The sequence below is a fragment of the Desmodus rotundus genome, chromosome 9 (assembly GCF_022682495.2).
Source record: "Desmodus rotundus isolate HL8 chromosome 9, HLdesRot8A.1, whole genome shotgun sequence".
In the NCBI taxonomy this organism is placed as follows: domain Eukaryota; kingdom Metazoa; phylum Chordata; class Mammalia; order Chiroptera; family Phyllostomidae; genus Desmodus; species Desmodus rotundus.
In genome coordinates this window covers 40,444,420-40,459,968 of record NC_071395.1, presented here as the reverse complement: position 1 = coordinate 40,459,968, position 15,549 = coordinate 40,444,420, and the positions used below count along the sequence as shown (strand labels likewise).

Below are 15,549 nucleotides of genomic sequence, written 5' to 3'. Positions count from 1 at the left end.
CAGCGACACCCTCTCTGACAAGCACCACCGTCAACCAATGGGACACCGCAGAACATTGTGCCACGCCCTCCCAGGCCCGTTGGAGGCGGGCATGGGCGGGCCGTTGAAGGGGTGGGGCATGGAGCCTGGTAACCGTTGCCGGTAACAACGCCCCACCCCGTTGGGGCGGGAGGGCCGCGCGAGGCGGGCAGCCGGAGCGAGGAGCAGCAGCCGCTGCCGCCACCGCCGCCGCCATAGAGACTGTAGCCGTGGAGACTGTTACTTACCAACGGGGACCAACAAGCAGCAGCCGCTGCAGCCGCCGCCGCAGCCGCCGCCGGGGGAGCCGCTGCCAGAACTCCAGGTGACCGATGCGATCGCCCCGGGCCCTGCCCCGGCGGGGAGTGCTGGGGGTGGCGGGGCTCCGGACAGGGGATGGGGGGCTAGCAGCGCAGCCCCGCCGTTCACCCTAAACGTCCGGACAGCGCGCCCGCGGGACCCGCCTTCTCACCCCAAGTCCCGCAGGCGCTGCTGAGTTTAGAGTCTCCGTGAAACTCCTCCTTCCTTCTAACCAAACTCGGGGGGAAGTGGGGATCCGTCGCCTCACTTTTTATAAAACTTCCGGGATAGGACGCCCGCGGACCACTGTCAGTCTTGCCCTGAAAACCCCGGAATCGGGGCGCCCCGACGACCTATCTCAAACTTCTTTTAAACTTCCTTAGCTGCTGCGGACCCCTTGCACTCCCCAAATCTGTGAAGTTGGGGCTCCCGGGACCCTGGTCTCTCTTAGCCTTAGACTTCCAGTTAGGAGGGACTCGAAGACTCTTCTCGCCTTTACCCCAAATTCCCGGGCGGCGGGGCCCAGGGACCCTCCTCTCGTTTTGACCCCCCACCCCCCGGACGCTGAATTTGAAGGCGCCCCTCGATTCCGTGTCTCACTTTTTCACCGAAAGTCCGTGCGCTCGTCTTGGTGAAGAACCCTCCTCCTCCCCACTTTTTCACAAGTCGCGGAGACTCCGGTTTCCTGGGGACCGTTTCTCACCTTTCCCCCCAAATCCTGGCGCTTTTAGTTCCTCCGCCACTCTTCCCACCTCCCTCTGGACGCCACATTCCTCCGCACCCCGCAGCGATCGCCCGCGTTTGGACTGATCGAAATTTCACTAAAAGGTTTTATTGTTACTATTACTCATTTATTATTTTATTAAATAGCCCAACCTGTGGCCCAAACTCCTCCGCGGCGTTTTCCTCCTGCGGTTGTGCGAGTGTATGTGTGTGCGCGCGTGTGCGTGCGAATCCAAACCCCTTAAATATCCCTGCCACCCCCCCCCCAGCAAAGTTCTTTATTCCTCTCCTTTTCGCTCTGGGAGAAGCCGCGGCGCTCCCTCCGGCTCCGTCCCGGAGGGTTTTTCTCGCCGCTGCGCGAGGGAAGTTGGGTTTCGGAGCGGCTGCCTGCGGAGCCCGCGGGGCGAGCTGCCCCTGCCATTGGGGCGGTGACGCGGGTGGTTCATCGTCCTAATTTTAACCTCCTGCTTGCCCCGCAAGAATGAGGGACAAGGGCAAGATGCGGCGTAGGAGTGCAGGGCTGCGCTCTGCGATAGACCCTATTCTTGCTTCTGCGTGTGATGACTTCTTCCGATGATTTCCTCGTTTTGTGAAATCAACAGTCAGTGCAGACTTCCATAAATCCCCCCTCCCCCAACCCCAATGAGCTTTATCTTTTCAAATTCAAAATAGCAAACCTATACAAGGCTCTCAGTTCTGACTTCCCCAACAAAATAATAATAATAATAATAATAATAATAATAATAACGCAAAACATCAACAACTGTTTTTTTATGATTGCACATATTGTCAATATGTTTTCATCTTTTTGCTTCATGCCCTGAAATATTTTTTATTTCCTTATATAAAGACCCTTACCCTCTGTCCTGGGGAGTAGGGGGACTGATTACTAACTCAAGTTTAAAAACTTGAACAAACTAGAATAACCGCAGAAATGGTCTGACCAGACACATGGGTGGTAAGCCCTCCCCAGAAAAGGAATCTAATATTCTTAATGACCAGTGCTGCTTCTCCCACAGGCTTGATGAAGTATTGGAGGGGACTGGGTAGTTTTTTATTAAAAAGACTTCCCATGATATATGATGGAAATGATCATCTGTGATCATTTGATATTGTCCTGTGATCTTGTGATATTCCATCTGTCTTGGGTGAGGAGTGAGTTCAGAAGTGGTTTGCCCTGCAGTAAAAGCAACACTGAATCATTTAGCCCTTTAAGTCCATATCTCTCTTGTCCCAAGTAAACCATCCAAGATGCTTAAAAGGGGCATCAGGAGGACAGGGACAAAGTTATTAATTACCCCGTTAGTGGAAATCCTTTGAAATTCAGTTGGTGTTTGCTTTCTGGGTGAAGTGCACATATTGCCTTAATATTCATCTTTTAACCACGTTTATCACAACAGCACTGCTGGCATGGAGCCATTCACCAGAAATGGAGATGCTGTGAAATTTATCTGGCTCTTCTTATTCCTTAGATCTAACTTGTAGTTTCAGATTCAAGTTATAAAATCAATATCAATCAGTAATTAATTTAACTTAAATTAATATTATAATTAATTAATAAAGTAATTAGTATTACTTTAATTAATATTGAGTCAAAATTGGATGTTCTTGTGGGATTTTTTTAAAAGATTTTATTTATTTATTTTTAGAGAGAAGGGAAAGGAAGGAGAAAGAGAGAGACAGAAATATCATTGTGTGGTTGCCTCTCACGCGCCCCCCACTGGGGACCTGGCTGCAACCCAGGCATAGGCCCTGACTGGGAATCACACCGGTGACCTTTTGGTTCACAGGCCAGCACTCAACCCACTGAGCCACACCAGCCAGGGCACTTGCAGGATTTTTATAGTCACATGTGATTATTTTACTCATCAAATTCCAGGGCGTAATGGAGCCATCTTATCATAATATACTTTGCTCTTTAACCAACTGCAGGTTGACCACTTGTTTAAATAATATGCTCCCCCCCACACACCTACTTATTTGTAAAATGTGAAAGTATTGACAAAGCAAGAAGTTCTCAGGACACTGTCTTGCTTGTGGGGACCCTCGTAAACTCTGGGACAGGGAAGCACAAGTTCTGACCCAGTGCCTGAAATTCCCGGTGCCACACACATTCGCATTGCGGCATGAAACTGTACGCGGATTCCCATTAAATGGGGCAGATAAGGACTACCAACAACCTCGTGCCGCTTCAGGTCAGATTTGTTGCCGAATGAGTCCATGCCAAATTTACCAAAAACTCCAGAGCTTTTTGGATTTCAGTATTATTATAAAGGAGCATGGACTTATAGATTAAAAAAAAGAGCATTTTGACCCCCTTCCTAGAATGTAAATGGCAATTAGCTCTACCACAGGCCATGTTCTCTTAGATACATGCCTGGCACAGAGTGTGTATTTAATTTGTCCAACGAATGAATGAATGGAACAAGTGTTGGGAATCAGAGAGAAAATTGAAAACTACCTACATGTTTTTTATAAACCCCAAGATCAGCAAAGTAATTCTTAAAGGAAAAAATAAAAGTGGAAGCACTTGAGCAGAGGAAAATGCAGAATCAAGTCGTAGGATGAGGGACACGAAGTAGACAAGTCTGGGCCAATTCGTGCCTGGGAAGCTCAGACCAGGGTCACCAGTGAGGAGACAGGCTTCTGAGAGCTTCCTAGCAGAAAAATCTGGCCAGCTGTCCACTGGACACATCCACAGGGATTCTGATGGCACTCTAAACATGAGGTGACCAAGCTGAGCCCAAGACAGTCCGCCACCAAGTCTGCTTCTCCTGAGTTCTGTCCTCCCTCTGTAAGTGTCTGCTGGCTTCTCTCAGCTGCTCAGGCCACCACGTTGGCATTGTCCTCCATTCCTCCTTCTCTCAAGTCATCAGCAAAAGAACCCACCCCACCTTCGGTGGGGACCTAGCATCTGACCATGGCTGGCGACCTCCCCTGCCAGCCCCTACTCCAAGCCACCATCACCTGTTGCCCAGATGATTCTAGCCTGTTCACCTGGCGGGGGGGGGGTGCGGGCAGTCATATTGTGTCCTGTTGTGTATTCCTGGTTCAAACCCTCCCATAGCTCCCAGCTCACTTAGAACAAAAGCCAAGTTCTCCCCCTACCCTGGCTGCCCACCCCAATATCTCTTTGGCCTCATCTCCAGCTACGGTCCCCTATGCCAACCTCCCAGAAGTTCCCCAAACCCTCTGCCTGGAGAGAGTTTGGCCCAGGCACTAGGGGCAGATGCGGGGCAGGTGCGGGGAGTTGCTGCTCCCTCACTTCAGACGTTTTCAAAAATGTCACCTTCCCTCTTGAAAGTGATGCACTTTTGGCCTCCTTAGCATTTATCACTGTCTAATACTCCATATGTTATGCTAATTGATTTTATTATCATTGTCTCCTCTTGGAATGTCAACTTGGTGAGGGAAAGAAGCTCAGTTTTATTAACTTCCGTATTCCCAGCACTGAGAATAATTCTGGCACTGAGTAGGCCCTCAATAAATATTTGTTAAATGAATAAACAAATAAATGGTTTTCTGCACAGCTATGGGAAAGCATATAGAGAAATTAAGAGTTACTCCTTATCCAATACTTAGCCATCTATGGGACTCAGTACAGACCAGATCAGAGGAATAGGGCAGAGGGAAGAGTGAAGGAAAAACTGCAGGTTGAACGTAGGATGTGCTGTAGAAGTGGGCTTTGACCTGGCAGAGAGGGGGTTATAGTAGCTTTATGACTGCTTTGTTAGAAATAATATCTGTACACTGTTGGCACAGGACCTGGTACTCAACAAAGAGTAATTATTATTTTTTAAAAATTAAAGATTTTAGAGAGAGAGGAAGAGAGAGAGACAAATCGATGTAAGAGAGAAACATCGATCAGTTGCCTCCCGCATGTGCCCCGACCTGGGGATTGAACCTGCAACCTAGGTATATGCCCTGACCAGGGACTGAATGTGCAACCTTTTGGTGTACAGGACAACGCTCCAACCATTGTTTTTATTTTTATTTTTGTTGGGACAAGCAGAGTGACCTGAGATGATTTTTTATTTTTGTTTCCTGCCCAGTACCAAGTGTTGAGTAGACATTGAGTGAACATGTCTGTCTTGGTTGAGCGGGCCAGCCTCACGCTGCCCATTTTAGGGTGGGGAATGCCCTTCCATTAGCGTAGAAATTCACTGGTACAAATGTATCACTCTGCAGAAGTTCTCTGCGAAAATGAAACAAGTCACTCACAGTTCTGCGTCTTGGTTGTGATGTAGATCCTTCTGCAATTACGTCCCGAACATCACACTTTTGGGTGGACTTTGTCGAGTGACCAGCCCTGTGGGCAGACTCTGAGGTGAGAACATTTAGAAACTGGTCGCCCTTCTCTGTTACCACTGGCTCTTCAGCGCCACTAGGAGACGTCTGGAATGAGTCCCTGGGAGGTGAGACCCGGCCTGGTCTTCCTGCCAGGACTTGAGTTAAGCCCTCAGGGGCAGACAGCCTGGCCTTGCTCCTTGCCCCACCTCACCTCTTTTTTGTCCTGAAACGCATTCCTTTTTTGTGATGCATGGGTTCTGTACGTTCGAAAACCCCATTTTCTGCCCTGGCAACTCCTTGTTCTCATTTTTCATCTTTGTGAATGCTATGACTTTCTGAAAACTAAGTTGACTTCCCAAACCTGTGGATTATACATGCAGCAAGTGGATTCTGGATGCTGTGAGTCACACGACAGCTTCCATAGTCCATGTTAAAAAAAATTATAAAGCCATTAAAAATATGTAGAACTTATATGTAATGGCCCAATATAGCAATTGCTGTTTACCATGCAGTGAAGCCCAGATTTGCCATACACAGTAGACCTGTTTCTACTAAGATCTCTGTGGTTATTTTGAGCGTGTGTGTGTGCCTGCATGTGTGTGTGAATTTAAGAACCTGGCTACTGGTGTCCAGGGAAACTCTTCAGGAGGTGACAGCTGAGCTGAGACTGCCACTGTGAGAGGGAAAGACCCTGTGGACTTCAGAGGGAAGAGCCTTCTAGGCAGGAGGCAGGTGCAAAGGTCCTAGGGCTAGAGGAATCAACCGGGCCTGGTCAAGGCAGAGAAAGGCGGCTGTGTGTCTAATCCCTGGTGAGCAGGAGGGCAGGCAGAAGGTCCCAGAAGCCATGGGGAAGAGTCTAGATTCTATTCCAAGTATAAATTAGAGTCGATTTCTCTTCTGCCTGTAGGTGTCTGATCTGTGGTGTTTAGTCGTTTGCTGGAAGACCCGCTTTCTGGGCCTCTGACAATTGTTCATCATTCATTCATACTATAAACTCATCCTATGAGGTGATGAAGACTAAATACCAGTAGGAAAGGAAGCCAGCTTTAACAAGGGGCTGTGCTGGGTGTCTCTGTGTGGCACAGTGAGTGAGCACACAGAGCAGGGAGGCCACGCTCCCTGGAGGGGCCAAGAGAGCTGATGGATTTAAGCTGATTCTGGGTGGTGGTGTCCTGCAGGCCATCAGTGGGGCGAGTGGCGGCACGGCTGTGTTTCCAGCAAGCAGGGTACAAGGAAGATTAGCAGAGAGCAGGGATAGACCAACTGCAGCCTGTTTTCTGTAAGTAAAGTTTTATTGGCACACAGCCACGCCCACTCATTTACCGCCCATCTCTGGCAGCTTTTGCAAGGCAGTGGCAAGGTTGAGTATTTGTGACACAGGAAGAATATGGACCACAAAGTCTAAAATATATACTGTCTGGGGCTTTACAGAAAATGTTTGCGACCCCACTGGACAGATGAGATTTGTGTCTCTGGCGCTGGGCTGAGAGGTGTGTGGGGAAGCAGCTTGGGGATCAGGCGTGACACTGGCAGATGCATCGGAAGTCTTGGTGTCTGGAGGTTGGCAGTGGAGAGATTACTGTTGCTGTATCTAGGGGAAGGGTAACAAGGACCTGCCTGACAGCCCCAGCGCGGGGTGCTCAGGAAGACAGAGCTGTGGGATTCTTGGGGACTTCAGGGACCTGGGGACTTGCTGTGGGACAAAGGGCAAGAGAATCCCAGAGCAATTCCTGGGTGTCTGACCTTGGGGATCAGGTGGAACACGTCATTTCAATGAGTTGCGGACCACAGGAGAAGCTGCTTTGGGGTGGGAGAGTCATGAATTCAGTCACGGGGCTGGCTGGCTTGAGACGTCTGTGGGACAGTGAAGTGGGGCTGTTCTCTAGTGAGCACAGTAGAGTGGCGGCCTCTGGAGCTGCGGGGACAGGCCAGGCTGGAGGTCGGGATCTAGGAGTTGTCGGCGTACAATCGGTCATTTCAGTCATGAAAACAGATGAGATCACCCACAGAGAGGGTGGGGAGGGAGCAGAGAGGGCCAGGGCACAGCCATCAAATTTCAAGGAGCAGGAAACAGAGGAAAGTGAGTGTTTTAAACTGTGGCAAAATACAGAATTTGGAAGCATAAAATTTACTGTTTTAACCATTTTAAGTGTATAGTTCGGTGGTATTAAATACATATCATTGTGCAACAACCATCACCACCACCACCACCACCACCCGTCTCCAGAACTTTCTCATCTTCCCAGACTGAAACTCTCTCCCCATGAAACACTAACTCCCATTCCCCCTCCCCCAGCCCCTGGCTCCCACCATCTACTTCCTGTCTCTATGGATCTGCCTCTTCTAGGGACCTCCTGTGAGTAGAATCACATAGTATTTGTCCTTTTGTGTCTGGCTAATTCTCTAAGCATAATGCACCTAAGATTCATCCATATTGTAGCAGGTGTCAAAATTCCTTCTTTCTCAAGGCTGAATAATATTCCATCATCTGGGTGGACCACATTGTGTTTATTCATTGGTCTATCCATCCATGGATGCTTGGGTGGTTCCACCTTTGGCCGTTGTGTACAACGCTGGGCAGAGGGGTTATTGAAGGGATTCTTAGGTGGAAGGAGTAACTGGAAATGGAGTCTGCAAGCCGAGGGGGAGTAACTTGAGGACTGAGCCCCGGGACGCGTGTGGCCTGTCGGAGACCAGGCCCGCCACACAGGACCAGTCCCCACAGAAGGGCAGAAGGCTCAACTCAGGAGCGCCCGTCGCCCTGGAAATGTGCCGAAATCACCCTCCTGATACAGAAGTCCATTCCTAAAGTCATCATAGCCCTTAATTGTGCTTACATTTTAAAAATGCAAACTGTTTATCTTTTAGAAACAGCGCCATGTTTCTAGGATACATTTCTGTCCAAAAGGTGATTCGTGGGGTAAGGCCTTGGAAGCAGTTTCCAAAAAAATTACCAACCCACAAATATGTTCCAGCTCCACCCCGACCGGGGAGAACCCAAAGAAAACACAGAGCGCGTTCCCACCTCTGCCGTTCTTCTTGGCATGTGTACCGGCAGATGCAGCCTGCTTTGGGAAAAAATAGACTTGGGATTCCAGACCCGCAGAAATCAGCTTCGATATGCTTCCGCTTTTTCAAAGAACTCTTCATTTTCTAGAAGAATTCACTTATGAGGGACTTCTTTATGCGGGGAGTGCTTGGGGGACTCTGTCCACTAAGCAAATGCTTTGGGGCTCCAAATATCAAACATTTTATAATTAGTTGAATACTTTAAATGTTTTTCATATATCATCAGGTGGAAAGTTAAGAGGGGAGAGGACGCTAGAAAATTTTTAAATTGTTAGCAACCATTGCCCACTGACATTCAGATCCAAAGTTAAAATATAAACGGGGGATATCATTTCAGGAGCTTGCCAGTCGTGTAAATCACAGTGTGGTTATACAGCCAACTCTTAAAATGACAGCCGGGAGTAAATAGAAAGTATTTCTGGAAGCCCCGTGTGACTCAGTTAATTGCTGGCCTTACGTCACACTGGGCATGTATTTGTCAGCTGGGCTCTAATCACTGAAGCACCGGGTGGGCAAGGGACAGGTCCAGCCGTTAGCGGCTATGTTAGACACTACAGGATGGTGGAGTCGGCAGCGGAGACAGGGCAACGAGGTGGTGCCTTCACCAGACTTCTGGTTGGAAGCTTCTCCCCTTCTCTTTGTGGTGTCTACATAGCCTAACTTCTGTCCCTGTTGTAGCTCCAGGGGTGCCTGGAGTCCTTTGTCCTGCTTGCTGCAAGGGACCCAGCCCTCCCCGCCCTGTCCTCGGAGCACTGTCCCCCCAGCAGCCACCCACCAGTACGGGCACACCACATCACTTCGTATCCTGCATAGACTGGGGTCCTGCGTCTCACACGTCTTACTGACCTCTGCGTCCCTCCCCCCACCCGCCCCGGTGGGGCTATGTTAGGAGGACGGGGTGGGTGCTTTATCTACATCTGTTAGCCAAACTGGCGGACGGGCCCCTCCGCTTTGTCATAACCATGTCCTGCTGAGCTGGGTTCAAGACATGTCTCCATCCAGCCCCACCTCCATTTCCACTGCCTCCTCTTTCACTAGTTCTCCACATGGGCTTTCCATCCCTCAAACACACCTTATACTTTCATCTCTCCTCTCTCTCGAATGTCGTGACTACTGATGACAATCTTACTCTTCTCCGAAGACCTTTCTTCAGTGCCCTTTCACCATGGAGCCTTGAGATTTCAACTGGTGAGTTGACTGGGAAAGTGCCAGACTAGGGCGGGGCTTTTCCTCTTCAGCGCTGTTTGGGGCCAACTCAGTCTCGGTGGAGGGTGGGAGGCCCGTCCTGCTCACTGTAGGGTGTTGAGCAGCATCCTGGGTCTCCATCTGCCAGAAGCACCCACCCACCCCCAAGTCGTGACACAACTGTCACGCTCTGGCTCCAGACATGGCCAAGCGTCCCCTGAATGACAGAATCACCCTCCTAGTTAGCAACCATGGAACTAATCCACCAGAAGTGGCAGTGACCCCTGAATTGGCACAGCCCGTAGATTTAGCATCCTAAGGCTACTTGGACATGGTGTGATTTGTGTGTCTTATTTTCCGGTCTCAGTTGTCGTATGCTCCTGGAGGACAGGGACAGCTGACCCTACCACACTTCCCATAGGACTTCATATTTAATACGTGAGTGAATAAAACACCTGGCCCCAGGCTGTTCTTCAGAGGGCACAGCCTATGTCAGGTAATGGCAGCTTTTGGTGATCTATAGTATGTTCACCAAGTTGCACAACTATCAGCACTATCTAGTTCCAGAACCTTTTCATCACCCCCAAAAGAAGTCCCACCTCCCTTAGCAGTCACCCTCATCCCCCTCCCCAGCCCCTGGCAGCCACTAACCCATTCCTGTCTCTGGGGATGTGCCTGTTCTGGGCATGTCACACACACGGAACCGCACACTGTGTGGCCTTCTGTGTCTGGCTTCTCGCGCTGAGATGTGTCCAGGGTCCATCCACTAGCTGTAGCAAGTGAGTATCAGCGCTTTACTTCTTTTCCTGACTGAACTAATTTTTTTTTTGGCAAAAAAGGGTCATATTTTACCGACTTTTCCTGCAACCCCCTTTTCCCGTCTAGTATTTAGTCCATACCTTTCCTTATCACTCTTCATGTGTTCACCTCACTCTCCCCGTGTAACTGCAGGAGACCCGTTGCGCAGCTGTGGCGGAGGTATTGAGTCAGCTGCTTGGTGAGGGTATTGCATTCATCCTCTTCCAGCGACGCTGCAGTGGACGGCCTTGTCTGAGCATCTCTGCACGTGTTTGAGGTGTTGGCAAGTTCTCAGAAGGGGAGTGGCTGGGTCCAAGGGGCTTCCTTCCCTGCATTAGCTTTGTCTCATTACTTTCACGCTCTGTTCCTGCACCGAAGGTCACTATCCACTCCCGTCCTTGCCTGCACCTGCACCACCTCCAGCATGACCAGCTGGTGCCACCTTCTTCCACTCCCACACCACGGGGCTGTCACAGCATGCCTGTCCTTCACCCCTATCTCCCGGTCCCATTCATAAAACAGCGGCCACGACCTTTGGCAGCCAGGTGAAAACGCGCATCCTCCTCCCAGGAAAGTGCACAGTGAACACATCTGTCTGGTTCTGCCTGGGCTTTTGCGGGCTCTCCGGCCCCTTGGCACCTCTCCCTGGACCAGCCCCTACTTCCTGGTCAGTTCTGCTCTGCCTGTTTCACAGTCCTGGTGTGCCTGATTCAGCCCCAGTCTGTCACCAGAGCTGCGCCCATGCCCCCGTGTGTGCCTCTGGGGAAGGCCCTGCCTCGCAGCCAGTCTGTGCCCACACAAGTTCACGCTCGCTGCCTCGACTGAGCCGATTCTCACATAGCAACAGCGCTTTCCCTCCCCCTTGAATTTCCCATTGATATGTCACATTCACCTCTTTGCGACCTTGATAATCCACCAAAGCATTTGCTCTGCTGCTTCCTGGCAGAGGCCTGTCCAGGCAGTCTGGATGTAACTCTGGGCCACCCTCCGTCCATCCCCTGCCGAGTCCTGTGTTGTCCTCCACGGGCAAGCAAAGGGGTCTGAGCTCCCGCTGCAGTGTCTGTCCTGCCAGCTTCAGTGGGGAGCCCACTCGTGCCATCTCTAGACCCTGCTCCTGACCCTCTGTCTTTGTCGTGTAGGTGACTCCTCAGTGCGGGGAAGACCGTTTCTGTGTGCAAACAGTTTAACACTCGAATTCTGACGACCTGATCATGGATAGAGTCACCCATCTTTAATCTGCACTTTTCTCTCGCTTCAAATTCAATGGATATTTTTCTTAACATCCTTTAAGACTTTTGAGACACTAACCTAATCTGGTTTTTCTTTTTTAATGTTACGTGAATGTAGAATCTTCTAGAAAGTACCTGCTTATTCTCCAGTGATGATGTTCTCTTAGGACTTGGGCCAGAAAGTCTACATTCTCTCAACTCCAGAACTGAGACATACTCTGGTTTCGAATTCCTGATGGCGAAATGCCTGTCCTAGCTGTTCATTTCTCGTCCATTGTCCACGTCCCGCCATTGGTTCCGATTACAAGGCACATCTTTGCAAATGTCTTAACAGTTATAAAGCAGATTTGCTTATATTCCTCCCACCCCGTCCCTGGAGGTTTTCAGATAGAAAGGGATAGTATGTTGGGGGTGTTTCATTTGTTAAAAAGGTTTGTTTCTGAAAACTTGAAAAATTTTGACCAAGTACCCAGCCTAGCTTTCTCATTATTTCAACCAACATCACATTTCACTTTGAAGGTAAAGAATATAGGGGCTCTTTTGAGATATGTATCATCTATTTTTCTCTTGTCTGGTATTTCTCAATACTTGCTGTGTCATTTTTTAAAATTGAAATAAAATTCACATAACACAAAATTCACAGTTTTAAAGTAAAATTCAGTGACTTTTATGATATTTAAAATAATATGCAGCCATCACCATTATCTAATTCTAGAATGTTTTCATCACCCCCCCCCTCCAAATAAACCCTGTGTCCATTACCAGTCACTCCCCAAGCCCCTCCCTGACAACCACTAATCTACTTCCTGTCTTTATGGACTTGTCTGTTCTGCGTGTTTCCTGTAAATACAATCGTGTCATAGGAGGCTTCTTTTGGGACTGGGTCCTTCCACGGAGCATCGTGTGTTGAAGTCCATCCACGCTGTGGTGAGCGTCAGTGCCTTACTCCCTTTCACGGCTGAGTGTTGTTCCAGTGTGTGGATGGACCACACTCCTTTACCTGTTCATTTGTGGTGGAGGTTTGAGTTGTTTCTCTTTGACCATTGTGAATAACGCTGCTATGAATGTTTGTGGACAAGTTCTTGTGTGAGCATAGATTTTGATTTCTCTTGGGTGCTATTCAGATATCTAGAAGTGGAATTGCTGGGTCATATGGCAACTGCACGTTTAACTTCTTGAGGAGCTGCCCAGTGTCTTCCACGGCAGCTGCTCCATTTTTCATTCTTACCAGCTGTATAGGAGGGCTCCAATTTCTCCACATCCTCTCCAGCACTGGTAATTTTCCTTGGTTTTCATTACAGCCAACCTAGTGGGTGCGAACTGGTATCTTCCGGTTTTTAATTTTATTTTCCAAGTTACTAATGATGTAGAGCATCTCTTCATGTTTTTATTGGCTGTTTGTACATCTTCTTTGGAGAAATGTCTCTCCAAATGTCTATCCAACATTCAATATTCTTGCTACAGGTTTCCCCTTCTCTGTGAAATGCCCAAAGACCCTGAATCATGAAGGAGCGGGGCACACGCATCAGAGCTCGCAGAGGGTGGAGGGTCAGAATTGACAGGACGTGAGGGCCTCTTCTCTCCCATGGCTCCAGCTCCGGCCTCCAGCTCCCCCTTTTCAGAGATGTCCTGAAATCCCGCATCCTCCTCCTCTGGAATGGAGACATGACAGGGGTGTGGGTTCTCACCCTCGGAGTGTCCTTGACCCTCTGGACACGGAGATTTCTAGAATATTCTTTGCATAGCCGTCCCTCAACATCCACGGGGATTGGGCCCCGGACCCCAGATGATGGAGGCCCTGTGTAAAGTGGTGAAGCATTTGCACACGACCTGTGTGTGTGTGTCAGACACATGCACAGCAGTGAGCGCCTACACTCACTTCCTCACGTGGAGTCGGTGCAGCGCTCAGTGTGAGGCAAATGGAGCTCCTTCTTTCTGGAACTTTCTGGGGGTTTTTTCCCCAATATTTTTTTATCCAAAGTTGGTTGAATCCACAGATATGAAACCGGAGGACACAGAGGGCCGGTTACAATTATATGGGCTTTTGATACCTGTCCATTTATTTATAACAAATTATTCTAGGTTCTCTTTTAGAGACATGAGTGCAAATGTCCAAGTCCAGTGCAGGGTCAGCAAACGGTCCACGGGCTGAAGCCTAAGACTGGCTTTTTACAATTTTAAATAATTGAAAAAAATTGGTGAAAGAATAATAGTTTGGAACACATGAAATTATATGAAATTCACTTTTGAGGGTCCATCAGTAAAGTTTTATTGGCACGTGCCCATGTTCATTCATGTACATGTTGTCTGTGGTGGTTGGTGCCCTGCGACAGAGGAGCTGAGTTGTCTCAACAGAGACCGACCCACAGAGCCTAAAATAATTGCTGTTGGGGCCTTTACAGAACAGCGTGCTGAGCACGAGGTGACACACGGCACTGGTTATGTGTGACTAGCACCTGGCACATCATCGTGAGGCTGATTTAGAGGGTTATGAAACCCCTTGGTAGTGCTTAACATTATTTTTGCTTCCTTTATTGGTGAGAGGAATAATATCTACCTCATTATCTTCTGTTTGCTGTAATTAAAGAAGGGTCTTCATCTGGCCACATCTGTCTTGCAGGCTGAATCCCCTTTGTCTTTGTATGTCTATAAAACTGTGCCCTTTTTAAAATTGTAATTCCTCAGCACCCGGCCTTTCCCTCCATGGCATTCCTCTCTGTCTTTCAGGCCCGGAGCAGGGGTTAGGTTTAGACCAACCCTCCTGGGTGGGGCGGCACTCTAGTCAGGAAGCATTGGCTCCTTCTCGTTCCAGTCCCAGGCTCCCCGATACTTGGCTCCAGGTGGCTGTCACTGAAGCACAGCTGCTCCCTCTGGGCAGGTCGGACCAGCTCTGCGGTGTGGCGTGCAAATCACGGCACCCAGCAGTGATTTCTGAAGTTAAGGGCTGCTATGGCACCGGGAAACAGGCTCCCGTGTGGGAGACACCAACCCCTAGAAACTAGTTGGCTTCGTGTGGGAGCACACTATGACGGTGACACGGAAGGACAAGAATGTGTCATGGCTCATCCATAAGGAAAAAAAAAATCAGTGTTTAAAGATCAAAAAAGCAAACTATTCCCACAGTTCAGTCTTTTCCATATGCAGCTAAAACCCCGCTTAAAATGCACTCTCCATGACTTCGAAGTTGTGTTTTGTAGCTGAATTTTTCAGGATGGAGACACAGCGGGCCCCCATGAGGAGAACTGGTGTTGGGCTTCTCTGGGATGAGAATGAAATGCAGCTCGCCTAACCCCCTTGCTGTGGGAGCAGTCAACGTCAGCTACCAGAGACGTCACATTAGGGCCGTCTCCTTGGTTCCTTTGGGATAGACCCTAGAAGAAACGTGACTTCTCCTTTCTCCTCTTTATTCCCCACTGGCAGTTGTTTCTCTCTAAGGTTTCCTTCAATCTGTGGCATTTCCTGGGCTTGGGGGCCTGTGTGTTAGGTAACACCAAGGTGGTCTTTGAAGATTTAGTGGATTATCAGCAGATCCCTTCCTGAACAGTTTGAATCCCTAACTATGAGATGTGGGAAAGCAGTCTAGCTGCCTTCGTACTGTGGCTTCCCACTCAAGACGGGACATATATCCACTCCACTCCTGTGACTGTCCCGTCGGGCCCCATGTCTCTGCCATTTGTGATTGGCGGCTCACTGCCACCATTCTGCCCTTCCTCCCGGAAGTGAATTAATTGGGTCACATCTGAAGACTACTGACTTGTCTGGATTGTACAGTGAGGCTCATCTAAAACTGGAATCCTTGAATTTGTGAACTTAAATTAAAAGCAGCACCCCTCCCCCCCACCAAAAAAAACCACACCATACCACTATGGCCCAGTAGTTCTTAACTTTCTTCAGTCAAGACCCCTTTCAAATTTTGCTGAAAGTTGGGAATGTTTTT

General features: G+C 49.1%; 1 protein-coding gene across 1 annotated transcript in view; it reads left to right on the top strand.

Annotated features, from left to right (window-relative positions):
* The first annotated feature begins 278 nt into the window (after positions 1-278).
* The window catches only part of RFX2 (regulatory factor X2), an 83,522-nt gene continuing 68,251 nt past the window's right edge, over positions 279-15,549 (top strand). The window contains exon 1 of the mRNA XM_053911757.2: positions 279-343. The gene's annotated coding sequence lies outside the window, so the exon portion shown is untranslated. The remainder of the gene's footprint in view (positions 344-15,549) is intronic.